General features: G+C 48.8%; 1 protein-coding gene across 2 annotated transcripts in view; it reads right to left on the bottom strand.

The window, feature by feature from the left end:
* Nucleotides 1-22,619, bottom strand: part of CYB5R4 (cytochrome b5 reductase 4) — a 1,010,997-nt gene that overhangs the window by 83,384 nt on the left and 904,994 nt on the right. The gene's annotated exons all lie outside the window — the stretch shown is intronic.

Here is a 22,619-nt window from a genome sequence, read left to right as displayed (position 1 = left end):
GGGGGTCCACAACAGACGGGGCACCCACTGCCGAAAGAGGTGGGAGGACATCCGCCGCGGGACCAGAAAGACCGCCGAGTCTCTGCTGGGGATGGCCTCCCAACGTAGGAGGGGTGCCAGCCGCCAACTGACCCTCCCTGATGTCCCGGATCCTGGCGGTGGCCTACCCCGATTTGGATGGGCGCGTGAGGACATCACAGCAGACACAAGGGGGTGAGTATCAGCACATTCTGCTATCTTTGCGCGCAGTGGAGGTGTCTGGGTGGGGGAGGAGGGCTGTGGGTATCTCTAGGCCAGGGCGCATTCTGTAGGCTAGGCCCCTCCGTTAGGCATGGCCCTGTGCCCCCGCCCCCCCACCTCTGTAGGGTGCCAAGTACAGCTATCCATGGTCCGGCCTCACCCATGTGTGCATTTGTCGTCCATAGACCTGTAGGCCTAGTCACAATAACTGAGTAGTGTACCCCGATTGCGCGGCCTAGTGCTGGGGGCTTCTGTGTCTGTCCTCTCCGACAACGGTGTTGCCAATGCATGCACTCAACCTGTCTTCATTTGTCCCCCCCCCCATTTTCTTTGTCTTCCTGTTCATGTGTGCATTAGCATCATCAGGCGGAGGAGAAGTGGCATCGGCGCACGAGGGAGCTGCATCTCACATGGCCCCGGAGGGCCATGCAACAGATTCCAAGTAACCAGTGAGACGGAGGGCGAGGGGAGCTCCACAGGACCCGTGGAGACGCCAGCGACACCGACACGTCCTCGGAAGGGAGCTCCCTTGCGGTGGCGGCAACATCCGTGCCCACCGCCACAACAGGTACAGCCGCCACCCAGCACACCAGCCCCGCCCTCCCAGCAGCTCCGTGCCCGCTCGGCCAGGAAGCCGGCCATCTCCTTCGCCCCAGGCACCTCAGGCCCTGCCCCAGTTACCCCTGCTGCCCTCAGTGAGGAGGTCATTGACCTCCTGAGGACCATCATTGTTGGGCAGTCTACCGTTTTGAATGCCATCCAGGGTGTAGAAAGGGAGGTGCATAGGAGCAATGCATACCTGGAGGGCATTCATTCGGGTCAGGCTGCCCATCAGCGATCGTTAAACGCTCTGGCCTCAGCACTGACGGCAGCCATTGTCCCTGTCTCCAGCCTCCCTCTTCTAACTCCCTCCACCCAGTCCCAGTCTCCTGTTCCTCTGCCTATCCCATCCACACCATCAGACCAGCCTGCACACACCTCAACACCCAAGGGCAGCTCATCCAGACATAAGCACCACAGATCCCACAAGCATTCACCCAAGCAACATCCAGATGCAGACATGCCAACAGTCACTACCACCTCTGTGTCCCCCACCTCCTCGTCTCCCTCCTCCCTCCGACATCTCCACTCACACCTGCATGCACACCACCATCAGCCAGTACTTACATCACCAGCACACCCTCCAGTACAGTCCGCACATGTGCAGTCACCACCCCCACTGCCATTTACACGTCTCCTGTTTCCTCTCCCAGTGTGTCTGTCACCCCCTCTTCCAAACCACACAAACGCAGGCAGCCACCCACCCAACAGCCATCCACCTCACGACAGCCTCCGTCACAAGCACCTGCACCCAAAGACAGCACACTTGACTCTCCTACAACCACATCCTCTTCCTCCACTCCCATACCCACTACACCTACCCGTCCCTGTCTTTCCAAATTGCTTTTCCTTTCCAACCTTGACCTCTTTCCAACCACTGACCCACCCCCTCCATCTGGTAAGAGTGCAAAGAGCACCTCAGCCACCACCAGCCCTGCATCTACTAGGACCATAGTGCAGGGCTATTGGAGTCCACCAGCTCCTAGGGCAGGAACATCGGCCAGCAGCACGGGGACAGCCAGCCCACCCCCTGGGAAGAGGACAAAAAAAACTAAGGGCCGGCGCGACAAGCCTGAGACGGCTGCCACCAAGGACAGTAGCCTTGCCCCGTCACCTGCCACATCATCAAAGGGAGGCAAGGGCCACAGAGCTTCAGCGAAGGAGGGCAAGGGCAGCAGGGCGGAGAAGTCAGGCAGCAGGCGAGCTGACCAGGAGGGCCCCACCAGCCCCATTCCGGGTGTGACGGACGACACCCACGGGCCCAGGACTCCATCACAGGAGGGCCCCGCGACCGCTAGGTCGGATGGCGACTGAGCGGGAAGTCTTGGCCAGGTCTGGCTCCCTAGAAACAACAGGGCCCCACCGTGAGAAGCACCGCTGAACAGGGCCCCGCCGTGACAAGAACCGCTGAACAGGGCCCCGCCGTGACAAGCACCGCTGAACAGGGCCCCGCCGTGACAAGCACCGCTGAACAGGGCCCCGCCGTGACAAGCACCGCTGAACAGGGCCCCGCCGTGACAAGCACCGCTGAACAGGGCTCCGCCGTGACAAGCACCGCTGAACAGGGCCCCGCCGTGCCAAGCACCGCTGAACAGGGCCCCGCCGTGCCAAGCACCGCTGAACAGGGCCCCGCCATGACAAGCACCGCTGAACAGGGCCCCGCCGTGACAAGCACCGCTGAACAGGGCCCCGCCGTGACAAGCACCGCTCCGCTGGGCACCGCCGTCTCAAGCACCGCTCCGCTGGGCCCTTCATCTCAAGCACCGCTCCGCTGGCCCTTCCTGTCAAGCACCGCTCCGCTGGGCCCTTCCTGTCAAGCACCGCTCCGCTGGGCACCGCCGTCTCAAGCACCGCTCCGCTGGGCCCTTCCTGTCAAGCACCGCTCCGCTGGGCCCTTCCTGTCAAGCACCGCTCCGCTGGGCACCGCCGTCTCAAGCACCGCTCCGCTGGGCCCTTCCTGTCAAGCACCGCTCCGCTGGGCCCTTCCTGTCAAGCACCGCTCCGCTGGGCCCTTCCTGTCAAGCACTGCTCCGCTGGGCACCGCCGTCTCAAGCACCGCTCCGCTGGGCCCTTCCTGTCAAGCACCGCTCCGCTGGGCAACGCCGTCTCAAGCACCGCTCCGCTGGGCCCTTCCTGTCAAGCACCGCTCCGCTGGGCCCTTCCTGTCAAGCACCGCTCCGCTGGGCCCTTCCTGTCAAGCACCGCTCCGCTGGGCCCTTCCTGTCAAGCACCGCTCCGCTGGGCAACGCCGTCTCAAGCACCGCTGGCCCATTGACAGTGCCAGTTCTGTGTCGAGCAGGGCTTCACGAAGCACTCTGGGCACCATGCCTCCTCCATTACCAGTGGAGTCGGTAATCCATCTGATGGACTGTGGCTTTGCACTCCCCAGGATGGCACAGTGGGCAACCCTCCCACTGTAGAGACTTGAGAGACTGTGGCTTTGCACTCCCCAGGATGGCACAGTGGGCAACTCTCCCACTGTAGAGACTTGAGAGACTGTGGCTTTGCACTCCCCAGGATGGCACAGTGGGCAACCCTCCCACTGTAGAGACTTGAGAGACTGTGGCTTTGCACTCCCCAGGATGGCACAGTGGGCAACCCTCCCACTGTAGAGACTTGTGAGACTGTGGCTTTGCACTCCCCAGGATGGTACAGTGGGCATGGAGGCCCCTCGTGGATCTGGCGTCGTGGACTCATGTGGCTGAGGTGCCCCCCTTCCCTTCCCCCTGAGGTGCCTGTAGTTTTATCATCTGATGCCCCAGCAGTGTTCTCTCCAATGGTATCTGGTCTCCTGTGTGGGCTTTGCCCATGTGTTTGTGCACATTGGCCCACGGACTATGGAACTTTGACAAAATGTGCAGGACTTATTGCCTATGTATATATTTTTCACTATGTTCATTCTTTATTTTGTATCTTTCATATTGCATATTTCCCATTACTTCAATAGAGCTATATTATACATAAATTTTAAAGATCATTTTAATTATGTCTTTGCATTATTCCGGGGGGTTTGGGGGGTGTCACTCTGACTTGTTGCTCTGCATTGGGGTGTAGGTATTTGGGGTGGGGGGGGTGGGTGTATGGCGTATGTGTGTGCCCGTAAGCTTTCCTCCTCCCCCCTCCCCTGTGTCGTAGGTGCAGTACTCACCGTTGTCGTCTGCGCCGGCGTTCGTACTCCTGGTAGATGAGCAGGTAGACAATAGCTGGTAGGATGTTTAATTCGGGTTCCATGCTGTCCTCCTTCCTCGTGGAGTGTGTATCGGTGAGCGTTTTCCCGTTCGTAGTCTGTTTCCACCGTGTTTTTATCGGCGGGGCTCCCGCCCCGGAAAAGGTGGCGGATTGGTGAGTTGTGAAAGGGTGGGCGGTACATTGTCTGCCGCCTGCCTGTTGGCGGTGACCGCTGCGCTGTTTGTCTGTCCCGCCGTGGCGGTCGGAGTGTTAAAGTGGCGGGCTGTGTTGGCGGTTCCCGCCAGGGTCAGAATTCCATTTTTTTGACCGCCTGCCTGTTGGCGGGTTGGCCGCCGCTTTATCACCGACCCCCAGGGTTGGAATCACCCCCATAGCGTCTTACACATAGGCACATATTGGTGTTGTAATTAATAAATTCTTGAATTTCAAACATTTCTAGCTCTCTTTTCATTCGCTGTCTGAGAAAAACATAATTTTGTCTTTGACATAATGACAAAAGATGCACTCTTCGCAATTAAAGAACCCATTGGAAGCCCTGTTTTGTTGGCATAAAAGGTAGTATATTTAAAGATGTTGCCTTGACGTACTTTGTTTTTTAAAGTGGGAGATATTCTGAAAGTCAACTTGTATTAAGTTGTAATCACTCCCATCAAACCTTCTCCATTTTAAGTATGCTGCTTTGCTGCTATGTCTCTTTAAAATAGCAGCTAACAGAAGAAATTGTCCAAAGAGTTAGAAAGGAAATCAATAATTAACCATCATCAGTCTTCCTTGCCCTGCTTTTTCAGCATGCTTCCCGCTCATGTGCTGAGCTGGGGTGGGGAGCGTTTGCTGTGCAGGAAGCAGTCTGAAGGCAGCTGAGAATCAGCACTCCCTCCTTGGCTAACTGCAATTATCTGCTACATCTGTGTACCCATTGAAAGTTTAGTGGATCTGTAAACAGGGTATCAATACGTTTTGGTAACATATACTGCAGAAAGACCATCATATTGTCCCCATCAGTCTCCACACATATTTCACGGATACATACGTAGTTCCATCTGAAATGATGTCCACTGCATCCAATCAACTATGCAAATCCCCGAGGTCGAAGCTAAATTACTTTATTTTAGTGGAGAGTTTGGACACTGTAGTATCTAAGTTGGACATTTTGGAGCTCAGGCCTGTGATTTCCTTGAAGAAAGTATTGAGCTTCATGTAAGCTGAGGTGCTATGTTTAGAGGACAATCCCATTTTGGCAACTATAAGGCCTTTAGGGAGTTGGTCAAGATCTTTGAAGAAGACATAGGATATTCCGTGTAGCAATGTAAATTGTGATAGCGAAGAAACTTTATGAATTAACCCACTGAATGCCGTTGGGAGCGTGCACCACAAAGTTGTTTTTCCAGGTTTAGTCTTGGGTCATGAGTAATGAGCAGTAGTGCCCGTTCTGTCTTCAACCTATAATCAGGAAGTCAAAATGTGTAAGCCCTTGGTGGAGAAGGCAAATGATAACTGTGAAACAAGCCCCCGTAGGCCATAATAGGCACAGGGGAAGGATGAATTGGTCTGAGTCTGTTGGTCACATCCCACAGCCCTCATTGTGCATATTTAAATCTGGCAGTAGTGATAACTGGTGAGAAATGGTTTATCCCAGGCCCCAATTATACTTACATGTACTCAGGAGGAGGGTCTGTTCAGAAGATTCCACCTCCGGATAGTTGAGTGAGGAACTCTGCGTGAGGAGATCTTATCGGTGTGTGCCAGCAGTGCCATCAAATATCCATAGTGGGCTCAGGTGATGGTGGGAGCGTAGCAGTGGTGGTTTGGTAGAGCTGATCTCTCAAGTGAAGCTGCATGGCCTATGCCTGCTGCTGCAGACCATTGGATATATTACTTTTGTAAGGAAATGCCTCCTTGGCATGGTTACCCCCTGACTTTTTGCCTTTGCTGATGCCAAGTTATGATTTGAAAGTGTGCTGGGACCCTGCTAACCAGGCCCCAGCACCAGTGTTCTTTCCCTAAATTATACTTTTGTCTCCACAATTGACACAACCCTGGCACCCAGGGAAGTCCCTTGTAACTGGTACCCCTGGTACCAAGGGCCCTGATGCCAGGGAAGGTCTCTAAGGGCTGCAGCATGTCTTATGCCACCCTGGGGACCCCTCACTCAGCACATGCACAATGCTTGCCACCTTGTGTGCTGGTGGGGAGAAAATGACTGAGTCGACATGGCACTCCCCTCAGGGTGCCATGCCAACCTCACACTGCCTATGGCATAGATAAGACACCCGTCTAGCAGGCCTTACAGCTCTAAGGCAGGGTGCACTATACCACAGGTGAGGGCATAGGTGCATGAGCACTATGCCCCTACAGTGTCTAAGCAAAACCTTAGACATTGTAAGTGCAGGGTAGCCATAAGAGTATATGGTCTGGGACTCTGCATTACACGAACTCCACAGCACCATAATGGCTACACTGAAAACTGTGAAGTTTGATATCAAACTTCTCAGAACAATAAGTGCACACTGATGCCAGTGTACATTTTATTGTGAAATACACCCAGAGGGCATCTTAGAGATGCCCCCTGATAACATACCCGACTTCCAGTATGGGCCGATTAGTTTTGCCAGCCTGCCATACACCAGACATGTTGCTGGCCACACGGGGAGAGTGCCTTTGTCACTCTGTGGCCAGGAACAAAGCCTGTACTGGGTGGAGGTGCTTCTCACCTCCCCCTGCAGGAACTGTAACACCTGGCGGGGAGCCTCAAAGGCTCACCCCCTTTGTTACAGCGCCACAGGGCATCCCAGCTAGTGGAGATGCCCGCCCCTCCGGCCACTGCCCCCACTTATGGCGGCAAGGCTGGAGGAGATAATGAGAAAAACAAGGAGGAGTCACTGGCCAGTCAGGACAACCCCTAAGGTGTCCTGAGCTGAGGTGACTCTGACTTTTAGAAATCCTCCATCTTGCAGATGGAGGATTCCCCCAATAGGATTAGGGATGTGCCCCCCTCCCCATTGGGAGGAGGCACAAATAGGTGTAGCCACCCTCAGGGCTAGTAAATATTGGCTACTAAGCTCCCAGACCAAAATACACCCCTAAATTGAGTATTTAGGGGCCCCCAGAACCTAGGAAGATAGATTCCTGCAACCTGAAGACGAAGAAGGACTGCTGACCTGAAGCCCTGCAGAGAAGACGGAGACAACAACTGCTTTGGCCCCAGCCCTTCCGGCCTGTCTCCCCACTTCAAGAAAAACTTCAACAGCGACGCATTCCCCAGGGCCCAGCGACCTCTGAAGCCTCAGAGGACTACCCTGCATCTAAAAGGACCAAGAAGCTCCTGAGAACAGCGGCCCTGTTCAACAAACCTGCAAATTTGCAACAAAGAAGCAACTTTTGAAGACCACATGCTTCCCGCCAGAAGCGTGAGACTTTCCACTCTGCACCCGACGCCCCCGGTTTGACCTGCGGAAAACTAACTCTACAGGGAGGACTCCCCAGCGACTGCGAGTCCTTGAGTAGCCAGAGTTGACCCCCCTGAGCCCCCGCAGCGACGCCTGCAGAAGAAATCCAGAGGCTCCCCCTGACCGCGACTGCCTGCTTCAAGGAACCCAACGCCTGGAAAACACACTGCACCCGCAGCCCCCAGGACCTGAAGGAACCCAACTCCAGTGCAGGAGCAACCCCCAGGCGGCCCTCTTCCAAGCCCAGGTGGTGGTTACCCCAGGAGCCCCCCACCCGCCTTTGCCTGCCTGCACACGACGCCTGTTTGAGCTCTGCACCCGGCCGCCCCTCTGCTGCTGAGGGTTTACTTTCTGTGCCTGCTTGTGCCCCCCCGGTGCCCTACAAAACCCCCCTGGTCTGCCCTCCGAAGCCGCGGGTACTTACCTGCTGGCAGACTGGAACCGGGGCACCCCTATTTCCATTGAAGCCCATGTGTTTTAGGCACCACTTTGACCTCTGCACCTGACCGGCCCTGAGCTGCTGGTGTGATAACTTTGGGGTTGCCTTGAATCCCCAACGGTGGGCTACCTTGGACCCCACTTTGAACCCTGTAAGTGTTTTACTTACCTGTGAACTTAACAAATACTTACCTCACCCAGGAACTGTTGATGTTTGCACTGTGTCCACTTTTAAAATAGCTTATTGCCATTGTTGCCAAAACTGTACATGCTATTGTGATAATTCAAAGTTCCTAAAGTACCTAAGTGAAATACCTTTCATTTAAAGTATTGTTTGTAAATCTTGAACCTGTGGTTCTTAAAATAAACTAAGAAAATATATTTTTTTATATAAAAACCTATTGGCCTGGAATTGTCTTTGAGTGTGTGTTCCTCATTTATTGCCTGTGTGTGTACAACAAATTCTTAACACTACCCTCTGATAAGGCTACTGCTCGACCACAGTACCACAAAATAGAGCATTAGAATTATCTCTTTTTGCCACTATCTTACCTCTAAGGGGAACCCTTGGACTCTGTGCATGCTATTTCTTACTTTGAAATAGTACATACAGAGGCAACTTCCTACAACTTTCCTTTGCAAGCAGAATTCCTGGTGGCTCTCTGATGGTGTCAGTGAGATCAGCAGTGGTCCAGGCGAAGGGGAACCACTTTGTGCCGTCTAGGTTTACAAGGGCTATAGGAGAAAGCCCTGACCTCCAAAGTAAGCACCCCTGCAGCCCCCTGGTGATGGGAAATTATTCACCAAGGCAACCATCTTGCTCCATGGCTGGATCTGCTCCCTGCAGTGTGTTAATACTCAAAGTCATACCACATTAGTACATCTCATACAGTATTTTCTAGAAAGATAATCCTATATGCAGCCAAAATGTCCCAGGGGCTGGCATGAGGTACTGCGCGTTCTCTGAAGGTCTCTTTTATAGCTTTGCAATATACTAGGTGTCTCATTCACACAGCCAGGCTTCATCCAGCAAACTCTGCCTCTTCTATGCACCCTTGTGTTGTTTAGTCTCTCTCTGAGTGCACTTTCATTCATGAGTAGATCAATTTTTGTGAGATGATGCTTCAGCCTAGTGCACTGTACACAGGTGTATTACTGCAAGTCTGCAAGGTATCCTTTTTTCTCTATTCTGGTACAGCCAGCTGAAACATTCAAGACGCTACCTGGAGGCCTCCTCTCATGAGCCCACATAGACATGCTGTCTCTTTTGCACTTTGAGACCACCCATTCTATGTGTGATTACGAAGTCCACAGAGCTACTGCTGGAATCAGTATATGTCAGTAGTTAAAAACTCCAGGAATTCATGTGGGACAATTCATAAATCTTGTAGTAATATGAAAGCATATTATATTTGAGCAGGAAATCACCCTATTTGCCTAATGGACATCATGATGAGCTACTGATGCTACTGAGTCACATATAGTACTAAGCAGCTAGTAATACAGAACCACTAAAACACACAGATATGGTGCCAACCCACTAAGAAACATTATATTTAGGGACTAACGGCCGGATGTAGGAAGCCTTTTGCGCCTCGCAAACGGCGAAAAACGCAGTTTGCGAGGCGCAAAAGGCTGAACGCGATGCAGAGTCACATTTTGCGAGTCGATACCGACTCGCAAAATGTGATTCCGACTCGTAAATAGGAAGGGGTGTTCCCTTCCTATTTGCGACCGCATCGCGATGCTGAGTTGCTTTGTGACAGCGACAGCGGTCGCAAACCAACTCGCAGTTACCATCCACTTGAAGTGGATGGTAACTCATTCGCAAAAGGGAAGGGGTCCCCATGGGACCCCTTCCCCTTTGGGAATGCCCACAAAAATATTTTTTCAGAGCAGGCAGTGGTCCTATGGACCACTGCCTACTCTGAAAAAACCGAAACCAAATGGTTTCGGGATTTTTTCTTTTTGCAGCTCGTTTTCCTTTAAGGAAAACGGGCTGCAAAAAGAAAAAAAAACTGCTTTATTAAAAAAGCAGTCACGGACATGGTGGTCTGCTGTCTCCAGCAGGCCACCATCCCTGTGAGTGCCTAGACTCGCTATGGGGTCGCAAACTGCGACCCACCTCATTAATATTCATGAGGTGGGTCTTTGCCACCCCATAGCGAGTCACAGAAGGTGTCTGAGACACCTTTCTGCAACTCGGATTGCGAGTTGCAATTTGCGAGTCCCTATGACTCGCAAATTGCAAGTCGCAATTGAATACCTACCTACATCTGGCCCTAAATTATTTGTTGGGGCATGGGCGGGTGCATCTGTGTTGTAACTAGAGCTACAGAATAACTTATGGGGAGAGGGAGTAGGCTTTGCTGGGACAAAGGAGCTGGAAGGGTCACCATGCACAGAAAATAATAATAGGGGAATGCCGCTACTCCCGGTCGGAATACTCTAAAAACGACCCTGGTGTTTCCAATCTATTGTGCAACCTCAGTGGACTCATCCTGAGCCCTAAATCTTTCCAGCAGGGCGTCCCACTCCAATTACATGTTTTTTTTTTTTTTTTTTACGTAGGCCACCCTGTATTCTTCATGCCTTACAGCCTCACTCTCAGCCTGTCCAGAATATAGTACCACCTCCATCCATCTGCCTACCTTGGGAGGCAACGGGGATTTCCAGTGTATCGTAAAGAGCGTCACTAGCTTGGGACATTTGGGTCTTAGATACAGTGCTAATATACACTGGACTGGTGTGGTCCAGCAGTCTATTTCAGTCACAATCATCAACTTTACTGATATCGCCCTCCAATATTCGGACATCTTGGACACGTTGAGGAGGCTGCTAGGAACATTTTTTTTATGTTATCCGTGGTTAAGTAAGCTCTACGTAGAAAAGTGAATTGAACTAATTTAAACCTCGAATTCTGTGAAACTTTGATAGGGCACTTTAATAGGCTGGCCCATTCTTTATCCGTTAGCTCCTTGCCCAAATCAGCTTACCATTTACATTTTAGGGAAATTAATGGGGCATCAAGTTGCTCATGGAGTCCCCTATAGAAATTTCTTATTAAATGCCTACTGTGTCCCATAGTATAAAGTGCTTGGAGCAACCTGTGTCTCTTGGATTCCTTTCCATCTGGTGCCGAATGTAGACGGACATTGCACATAATACTAGCATAAGTGATAAAGAGAGTTTAAGGCAGTTTGTGAGTGTGTACGAAGTCAGTATGAGTCATTAATGTACCGTTCGCATACAGGGATCCTACTCATGTCACCCCCGCCTGTGCTGGAGATTGTGGGTATCCCGCAAAATGAGATATTTGGTGGGTACCACACTCGTGACGAGGTGTACCTCAGTGCCATCTTCCAATAGTATAGGGCAGTGCACAATTAAAGGGAACCTGTGTGCAACATTGCAACGCTTGGACAAACCAGCCTGTGTAGCAGAACCCTGCAAAATTGGGCCATTTTACAGCCTATTTCTGGTAAGTGACGGCCGCCCAGCCAATACGCCAGCCACTGTAATTGTTCAGCTATGCAGTAGGCCTTGAAATCTGGTGCCCCCATATTTAGTTTAGTGGTTGGTAAACCGACTGTCGTTAGGCTAACTCTGTGGTGGCCATTCCCCATTGTGAGTTCGATCAACATAAAAGACAAAACACCCAAGCCGGTACGGTGACCGGTAGATTCACAAAGTAGTACAGCAATCGAGGCAGCATTGCAACTATTGGCAATTTCAGGTGACCAGCCACCAATAGGGGGAGTGTGATCCAAAAACTCCCTTGGGATTTAAGTGCATTAATTGTACATGCAAGGTTACCTTCCAGCAAATTCTGCGGTTTGCGGTGAATTGCAAAACATATATGGCGCCATTGGTATTTGTGCTTCCCCATACCAAAACGTCTGTTCAGTTGATGTGCCCGCAAAAGAGTAGCTACACGACTTATCAACTTTACTTTGAAGTCCAGACAACTTCGATAATATTTGGGATACTTCTTGCTGTCCCTGAAGTAGATCCCGCAGGTTCAATATCATGACATCTACCACAATTATATGGTATGTACTGTGTTATCTATTAAAATCCCTTTATCTCCAGTCTCTTGGTGAAGCCTCTGCACCATGAGTTCTACAGCCAGAATAAAGAAAAGCGGGAAATGGGGGCAACCATAGCGTTGTCTCTGTATATAACAATTTCACCCATCGGATAAAGGCAGGATATATTCCGTATCTTGACAGTGCCGCCAGCATATATTTCCAGCCAAGGGTGTCAAACACTTGGTGAACATCCAGGGAAAGGCAATTGGCATGTGGACACCGTTCGCAGGCTGCATCCATTACATAAAGCAACTGATGGATGTTCAGAGACGTGTTGCATAGTGGGACAAATCCACATAGATCTGCATGTACCAACTGCGGAGTAGCAGGAGCAATCCACATGCTAGAATGTTACGAAGAAATTTGTATTTCATGTTCAGCAGAGAGAGTGGTTTCTATGAAGTCAATTCAGTCGATGCTTTGCCGGGTTTCAACAGGGAGATGACAAGCGCTTCTCTGGTTGCAGGGGGTAAGGAACCTATGTCAAGAAAGGGCTTATAAAGTTTCACTAGACGCGGAACCAGCCAAGAGGCGTAGGTGGAATACAATTCTACTTGCAAGGCATCCGTGCCAGGTGTTTTATTGCGGGCAAGCTCCTTGATAGCCCCCCATCTCACTCTCCATGATAGGTGCACAAAGTATTTTCCTTTTGTTTGGTAATACTCTAGGGAGTTGTGCTCGCAGTAAGAATGTCACTGTTAGACGTGACACCATTAGGGTGGTCACTCCTAACTTTTTGCCTGCCTCCCTTCACTTTTTGGACACGGTTTTTGCTGATTTTAGGACTCTGCACACTTTATCATTGCTAACCAGTGCTAAAGTACATATGCTCTCTCCCTTAAAACATGGTGACATTGGCTCATACCCATGATGCCATGTGGGATTTATTAAAAAATGCACACAGAGGGCATCTTAGAGGTCCCCCCTGTATTTTACCCAATCCTCTAGTGTAGGGCTGACTGGTCTGTGCCAGCCTGCCACTAGCAGACGAGTTTCTGACCACATGGGGTGAGGGCATTTGTGCCCTCTGAGGCCAGAAACAAAGCCTGGTCTGGGTGGAGGTGCTTCACACCTCCCCCCTGCAGGAACTGTAACACCTGGCGGTGAGCCTCAAACGCTCAGGCCTCGTGTTAAAGTGCCCCAGGGCACTCCAGCTAGCGGAGATGCCCACCCCCTGGATAAGCCCCCACTTTTTGCAGCCAGTTCGGTGGGAAACTTAAGAAAAACAAGTAGGAGTGACCACTTCAGCTGGGCCCACACCTAAAGTGTACAGAGCTGAAGTGACCCCCTCCCTGCAGAATCTTCCATCTTGATTTGGAGGACAGGGACCAAATGGAGTGGACAGGGACAGTAGCCATTGGCTACGGCCCTCTGACCCCTGTAATGCCCCTAAATCTTGTATGTAAGGGCCTCCCTGAACCCAGCTCACTAGATTCCTGATACCTCACATGAAGAAGGATGACTGCTTAGCTGAAACCCCAGCAGAGAAGGAGACAACAACTGACTTGGCCCCAGCCCTGTCGGCCTGACTCCTGCTTCAAAGAACCTGCAGAAGAAAGGAGACGTGCCCTGCAGGTCCACTGACCTCTGAAAAACCTCCAGAGGACTGCTTGCATCACAGAGAATCAAAACCTTCCATGGACAGCAGCCCTGTCCAAAGAAGAAAAGAAAAAGAAACCTCTTCTAAAGGACTTCCATCTCACTCCGGATGCTTGAGTCCTGACCCCTGTGCACCCGACGGCCCATATCCAGGTGGTCCACCCAGCAAGAAATGGTCCCCAAGCAAATGGGGGCAAAGGCCCACCTTGGGCTGACCTCTCCAATCCCCCACAATGATGCCTGCAGAGGGAATTCAGAGGAACCCTGATTGCGAGCTCTGGATGAAGATATCCAACACCTAAAAGACACCCTGCATCTCTAGCCCCCAGGCCTTGGAGAACCTGACCTCCGGTGCAGCATCGACCAGCAGGCGGCCCTCTTCCCTGTCCAGCCAGTGGTTTGCCCAAGAAGACCCACTGGACCTTGTTTGTAGCCTCAGAGTGACCCCTGGGGTCCCCTCATAAAAGTGCATTGAAAACCCAACGCCCTGTTTGCACCCTGCACCCGGCTGCCCTAGTGCCATTGAGGGTGTGTGTTTGGTGCCTACGTGGGGCCCCTCCAGTGCTCTCTTGCACCTGCCTGGTCTGCCCTCTGAGTCACGGGTATGTACCTGCTGGCTGACCAGATTCCGAGTACCCCCCTGTCTACATAGGAGCCCACGTTAATTTGATTCCTCTTGGACCGCTGCACCCGACCAGCCCCATGTTGCTGGGTGTTTGGGGTTAACTTGAACCCCCAACGACGGAGTATCTAAAACCCAGAGATAAGAACTGTAAGTTGAATACTTACCTGTAAAACTGTACAATCTTTTTTTCCCCCAGGAACTGTTGAAAATTGCACAGGGTTCATTTTTAAAATAGCTTTTTGCCATTTTAAAACAAACTGTATACATTGTTGAGTCTCTTCAAAGTCCTGATTATATCTATGCAAAGTACCTTTTGTTTTATGTCCTTATCTGCAAACTGAATCTTGTGGTTCTAGAAATAAATTAACAAAATATATTTTTCTATATAAAATCCTATTGGTCTGGAGTTAAGTCATTGAGTGTGAGTTTCTTCTATTGCTTGTGTGTGTTCCCCAAATGCTTAACACTACCCTATGATAAGCCTAACTTCTCAACCACACTACCACAAATAGAGCATTAGTATTATCTATTATTGCCTCTGTCAAGCATCTGGGGAACCCCTGGACTCTGTGCACACTATATCTAATTTTGATGTAGTATATACAGAACCAGCTTCCTACAGATAATGTCTGCAAAAAGTTGAAAAATGCCAGTCAAAAATTGACTGGGGGTAGCTTTCTCTGGATCTGCACTGACAAGATTTTTTGGATTCATTCTGATGACCGACGACTATTCTAATGTAAGGAATTATGGGTCTCTATCACGTATGTTTCATGTTACAGCACTGATTTCAGAGAGGCTCAGGAACTCTGCTTTGAAATATGCATTGCACTAAACTGTGATGCGAACCAGCAGTCTTGTAGGAGACAGATCAGCATGCTATGTGCTAATATCACATATGCATCATTAGTGGTCCCTACCTTCAGAACGAATGCCCTGGTGAATTCTCAAGAGTGTGCACACACACACACACACACACCACTAAAAGTCCACATTTCTTTAACCATGCATTCTCCCGTCCACCTCCACCAAAAACCACAAGCAGGATTAACCCCCAAACCAGCCACATCGAAGCACCCTATCATCCTCCACCCTTATTAAAGAACAAGAAGAAGAAAGAAACACAACAACTAAACTGCCTACTCTTCAACACAGGATCCATGAACAAGAAACACTTTAAAATCTTTGGCCTACTCTCAGAAATAATACCCGACCTCACCTTCATTACGGAAACATGGCTCAGTGATGATTCTGCACCCACATGCCACAAAGCTATTCCTCCTGATTTTCACGATTGACAAAAAATGTACTGGCAAAATTGGAGAGGGTTTAGCTGTAATCTATATAAAAAAGCACTACAAATAACAATCTCACCATGGAGGGCTGTGAAGCCTTGATGATAAGATGCCATCCCAATGCAACCATTATACATTGCTTCCACTTAAAAAATGGACCACCACACAGCAATGCCAACTTTAAAGAGTTCCTATTCGTTGAAAATGGGGCCTCTAGTGGACAGTCAGTGTACACCCTGTCCAAATAGGGACCGTCACTCTAGTCAGGGTAAGGGAGATACACAGCTTAGAGAAATCCTGCTCACCCCCTTGGTAGCTTGGCACAAGCAGTCAGGCTTATCTCAGAGTCAATGTGTAAAGTATTTGCACAAACACACACAGTAACACATTGAAAACACCAGAAAATGACACCACACTAGTTTAGAAAAATTGCCAATATTTATCTGAAATCAAACAAGACCAAAACAACAAACATCCAACATACACAAGCAAAGATGTGATTTTTTGTTTCATAGCAAAAGGAGTCTTAATCCATAGAAATTAATGGAGGTGTTGTTTTATGACAAAGTACCTGGTATGCGTAAAAAATAAAGCTGCACAGGTGAGCATGCATTGGAAAAGCAAGCGATGCGTTGATTCCTTACTTGCAAGTGAGGCCCTGCATCGATTCTTTCTCTGCTGGGTAAGCAATGCCTCCATTTCCGGAGAAGCAGCTTCAGGTCTGTTCGGGGATGTTGAAGATTTTGACACCCAGGGATGATGCATGAAAAATCCAGACGTACAGCAGCGATGAATCAGCGCTGAACTTGCGATGTGCCAATTTCACCTGTGCTGCTTCAATTTTTCAACCGCGGTGCATGCACTGCGTCGATTTTTCTGCCCCTTGGCTCCAGTGCGTGGATTTTCACCTTTGGTTTACCAGCTTCTCCCTTTCAAGGACCCAGGAACTATATGTGGCACCACTTGGCAGGGCCAGGGGTTTCAGCAAGAGAGCCCAGGTGCTTGCAGATGAAGTCTTTTATGGCCCTGAGACTTTAGAACAGGGGGCAAGCTCAGCCCAAGCCCTTGGAGAAACTCCACAAGCAGGATTTCAGAAAGCAAAGTCCAGTCCTTTCCCTCCTAGGGCAAAAGCAGCAGCAGGCCAGCACAGCAATGCAACAGGCAGAGTGGCAGGTCCTCGTCAAGCATGAAGCTCTTCTCCTTGGCAAAGGTTCCTCTTGATCCAGAAGTGATCTAAAGTTGTGGGGTCACAAGTCCTATACTTATATTCATTTCTGCCTTTGAAGTAGGCAAACCTCACAGGAAAGTCTCCGTAGTGTCTCATCCCAGCCCTGCCCCAGACACACTCAAAGGGGATGGAGTCAGTATTGTGTGAGGGCGTGCGCAGCCCTTTCAAATGCAGGTGACAGCTCCTCCCTTCCACTATCGCTCACGAAGACTCATCAGAATATGCAGGACACAACTCAGTTCCCTTTGTGTCACAGTCTAGAGTGAATTCACAAACAGCCTAACTGTCGGTCTGACCCAGATGTGTATTCAGCAGTCAGGCAGAGGCACAGAATGGTTAAGCAAAAAAATGGCCACATTCTGGGATGATCTACATAGCCAAAAATAGAGTAGATATGTTTTTACTTTTGGATTTATCAGCTGCATTTGACACTATCCACCGCTGCACGCTAAGCAGCCAGTTCACTACTATCCACCGCCAGTCCAGAATCGACCGCTGGGCCGACGGTAGCCACTTTTGACCCGGCAGTGGAGGCCAGACCGCTGGTGGGATAATTATCCCATTTCCACCAGGGATTTCCTGGTGGGATACCCCGCCAGGTAATCCCTGGCAGAAAGCATACAGATGACAGGAATTCTCATTCCTGTCACCAGTGTGTGACACGCCAGGTCCCCCGCTGCAACCCCCACCCACCCCCCCAAGCCCATAGACCCACTCCGAAGCCTGAAAATCGACCCCCAATCCTTCCTGCCTCCAATCTCCCTGTTGGCCCTCCACAACACCACCCTCATCAACCCCTCCACCTCCGTTCAGGTCCTCCCGACCCCCACATACACATGCACGCATATACTGACATACACATACACGCAGACACACATCCCCCTTCACAAACACACACGCACACCCCCATGCACCCACGCACGCACTCACTCAACACACACCCCCACTCCCCCCCACCCACCTTCCTTCTCGGCCAGCATTTACCTGTTCCATGGCGCTGCTCTGGGAAGGAAGGGGCTCCTAGGATGCGTCTCCATACACCGCCATGCCTATGACTGCATCATTATAGGCGTGGCGGTGTCTGGACTGTCATGGCGGTGAGGGTGGAGCAGCTTCCACCCCGTCACTGACCGCCAACATGGCCATCAATGGCGGTGAGGCTCCAGGTGTCATTATCTGGCGGGATGCCTACCGCCGCCACTGGCGGTCTTACGTCGACCATCAGCATGGTTGGCAGCGGGCTATCCCGCCAAGATCAAAATGACTGCCTATGTCTCATCTTCTCCTGCCTTGCATACCAACAAAAAGTGCAAGCCAGCCTCATGCTTGTAATCTCCAAGCTTAACTATGCCAACAGCCTATACCATGGCGCACACGCATCCATTATTCACCAAAAACAACTCACTGAAAATTCTACTGAAAGGCTTCTTCTTCACCTTCACTCAAGAGAACGTATGACTCCAGTTCTACAATCTCTCCACTGGCTATGTATCGCTAGTAGGGCAATGTTCAAGGCACTCAGCATTGTTCACAGAGCCTCCTAAGGAAAAGGGCAGCTATACCTATAGGTTAAATTCAAGCAATACAAACCAAACAAAACGTTGTGCTCCAGGCTTGACCCACTTACCACCTTACCATAAAAAAATCAGTCGGAGGCACTGCTTTCTCAGTACAAACTGCTAAGCTTTTTTTACTAGATAACTGCACCGCCTACATCCTGGCAACAGAGCACAGAAAACAGCTGCACCCTCAAGCACAATCCTCAGCTTACACTGACAAACGGTAAACAACCGAACCAAAAAACTGCTTTCACATTGCAGGAAATCAAGAAAGGGCTGACCTGTGGCCTGTCCTGGAATTATATAGGAATGTACTTTGTTATATTAGAGTTATGGCTCACAATAACACTAAAACCATAACATGCAGAGTTGTGCAACAAATTGTAACCCATACTTATTAAATGTACATAAGACATATCTGCTATGGGGGATGTCCATCACCAGCACTGCACAGCTGAACATTATCACATGAACAGGCATGGAATAACTGAAGAGATCTGTCACATAATACTGGACAATTTGGAGGACTGTAATACTGTCCATTTACTGCAGGTCCAAAATATCTATACAATTTGACCACTGCTTTACATCTCACATAGACACTGAGATATGGGATGATAATAAAAATGTCCATCCCAACAGATCCCTCCAATTCTCTCTCCCTCTAACCATGTCATCTCAGGACTAAAATTATACACAAAATCTCAGATTAGATAACCAGAGCAGTAACCAGATAAGCACACTATATCATATGAAATGCCATAAAGGGACCAGTAGAGCTGTTCAAAGCTGCCAATGTACTGAAAAACATAAAACTGAGCGCCTGTCTCTTAAACTTCATTATCTAATACACTGCTACAAGCCATAGCACAATAAACACACCTCAATAGTCATCATGCACAACATGGAAACATATCCCAAATAGGATAAAAACAAAAATAACATCCTCACAACCAACTCCCACATGGTGCAGCTTTCTACTCATGTAGACAAGTACTTCAGCACCCCACATAGGGGTTAGTAAGCACCATATAAAGGATGCAATACAATACAATAATCTGATTAGGCTAAATAAGTGAATGGCATTTACAGGAGGGTGATTAACCTATGTGAATGGTTCTGTTGGTGCCCTTAGTTGGCAACTCACAGCATAGCTGGGCAAGATAACTTGATTTCTCCGAGCAATGGGAGGGCGGGCTTAAGTGTCAATACACGTATTAACCTGATGGATGGATGGAGTACGCTTGAAGACTGCCTACATTGGGATATCCTGAGAGGAGGGAAGGATTGAAGCAATGGATTATCTATTGATAGGAAGACACTAAGGGAGTTGGTTCTTAGGACCTCCATGTGTTTTTCCCTTGTGCTCCCCCATCGAGGACAGGGAAAAATGGGTAGCCTACGAGTAAAATGCTGCACAGTATGCCGATCCTGAAATGTTCGTGAGTATGTTAAAGGACAGTCTTGCTCACCTAACAACACAGAGCACAGAATGTTCTGGAACTGATGGCAATATGTTGCCTTGGTTCTGGAAAAAAGACTTTAGGTACACAGGTATGCTGGTTCATAGGTGTGTGTGGTCATAAGTCATGTAGATAGGCCTGCAGACCAGGCAGTCTTCTACCAAGACCTGCAAGCCTCGTGCTAGCCCCAAGTTGTGGCACTAAGCCAGATTTAGACCTAGATGCAATCCTGAATGAGAAACACAGACACCCCAGTCAAGCAGTTACCTTCTTAATGGGGGAGATAGCAAGATACTTTTCTCAGTGTATACTCAGGGTCTCCTACTTTGTTTCATCTACAATTACGTCCTTCACTGTTCTAAGGCCATGGAAGAGCTCTAGTCTAGCAAAACCACTGTGACAAGGAGATATTGTAGTGATGTCAGGTGGTGTTCTGCTCCCATTAACGTGCATTGTATACATGTACAGAAACAAGCAGGGCTAGTAACACTGAGTGAATACTCAATAATTGCGTGCTGTAGTCTGCTTGAGACTAGTTACAGAAAGCGTGGTTCGGACTCATCTCCCATAAAAAGAATCCCCTTTAAATTTCCCACAATGAAGGAGTATGGGACATCATATTGTGTTTATAATCATTTGGGAGAACAAATAATGCAGTTCTAGAACTTATAAAAAAAAAACATGAATAGATACCAAACAAGGGTGAGTTCTTTTGAACAAGGTTCGTGGATCACCGCACATTATTCAACATCAGGTTTGAGAAGCCTGGTAGTGTTATAGCATCAAATAATACGACAGCTTTAGTGACACCTACATGCACAGGGCAAAGAACCATGATCTTTTTTAAACTCACTCAGGGCTACTGGGAAGGTAAAAAGGGGATACATAACCTTTGGAAAATGGCAGATCGAAGCAATTTTACAGCTATCCTTCTCACCTACCAACAGGCCCTCAACATAAAAGTGTAGTGGTAAAGAACTGCATCACAGTTTCTTAGATGGGACATGGACCTCAAAGCACTATTTTCACATGCGTTCGACTCCTGATGCACTAGCACACACAATTAGATGCGTTGACTGAACTACATATTGTTAGCATAAATTAATATTGACACTATCAAGAAGAGGGAAAATCTGAAGCATGCAGATATTGGCCTTATTTTAAACACAGTGCACATTTATGAAAACATGTTCAACCTATCAAAATTAATCATTTCTTAACTCTCCTGCGAACGAAGCATAAAGTGGTAAAATACACCATTTCAATTATAGCAAGCACAAATTGGAATGCAACAGAAAATAAATATTAATGAAGAAAATAAATCTGCATTTCTATTACCGAAGACAAATACATACCGTTGCGGTTACAAATTATTTTATCTAAATGGGAATAAATCAGGCCACACAGTCGCACCAGCTAATCAGAATTGATGCAGTTAATTAGCACCATCCTACTTTCCCATAGTAGTGATTTGCCTGCCGCTAACAAAAAAGTAACAATTTAGTTTCTGATTGTGGACATAGCAACCTACTGCTTCTTACAAACAACACCGTCAAACAACTCTAAATAAAATGTAAAGTAAAAGAAAGACAAATTGCTTAATGGTTTCCTAAACGGCACGGTCTGAAATCCTTAAAAGGAGAGGCAATTCACTAATCTCCCGATATGACATATGATTGCAATTGGTAATATGGATTTCGGAAAAATAAAAGCAATGTCAATATTCCGCAAATAATACTACTAGTTTTACATGTAGCGATTAGTACCGCATTTTCGCCATATCAAAGCACTGTTTTATTACTACCCAATGTAATAGTTCTCAAATGACTTATCTAACAAGCATTTACAATGCATCAGGTCTCGCGTTTGCTCATGTTAGAGCTGATCGCCTTGTAAACTCCTAACCCGACTTTTCACCTATCGGGCAAAAGTGCATTTATGCACACAACCCGAAAAAGTGAAATCAAGTACGTAAAGCGCTCGACTTCTGCCAAGCGAGATCGGGCTCGTAAATTAGAGAAAAAAAAGTCCACGAGACCGATGGAAAACAGCGAGCCTCGCATGTTTTCTGTACTTGGCCGCTGCGCTCGAGGAGGGCTAGCCACCGGAAAAGGCATGCCATATGCGTGCCTTCGACTAATGAAAGCTAGCAGATTTTATCAGGGAAGCCCACCAACCAATAAAAAACACTGATGTGAAGTTGACAGGGCTTCTAGCCCTTTTATAAATACAAAAGAGTCTCCCTGCGAACGCATGCGCGAGTGCATGCAACGCAGGCTCGACCCTAAAAAGGAGGGAAGTCTGAGCTGACTGCAAAGATTCGGACACTTGCGTTGCAGATCATCGCATGTCAGCAGAAAATATTCATCGTAAGGAATCATCACAACTAAGTAGAGAGCAAGGGGCACATGTAAGTACCATTTTTCCTGTCGCAAACTGCCCTATTCGCAGAATTGGACCGTTTGCGACAGGAAAAAAACCTTTTGGTATGTACAGAGCCTTTTTTGCGATTCGGTAATCTATTTACTGAATCACAAAATAGGTTTGCGAGTCGCAATTAGGAAGGGGCGTTCCCTTCTTAATTGCGAGTCGCAGTGCGATGTAGGATTGTTTTGTGACCGTGAATGCGGTCACAAAAGAATCACAGTTAGCACCAGTTTCAAACTGGTGCTAACCCATTCGCAAACGGGAAGGGGTCCCCATGGGATTTTCATTTTTAATTATGAAATGCATCTCGTTTTCCTTGAAGGAAAACGGGCCTCATTTTAAAAAAAAGAAACTGCTTTATTTAGTCCAGTATAAATTGGAATAAAATGGTTTGTCAGGGCTCCAGCTAATTTCAGAAC

This window comes from Pleurodeles waltl, chromosome 5 (assembly GCF_031143425.1).
Source record: "Pleurodeles waltl isolate 20211129_DDA chromosome 5, aPleWal1.hap1.20221129, whole genome shotgun sequence".
In the NCBI taxonomy this organism is placed as follows: Eukaryota; Metazoa; Chordata; class Amphibia; order Caudata; family Salamandridae; genus Pleurodeles; species Pleurodeles waltl.
This window is presented reverse-complemented; position numbering and strand designations above follow the sequence as displayed.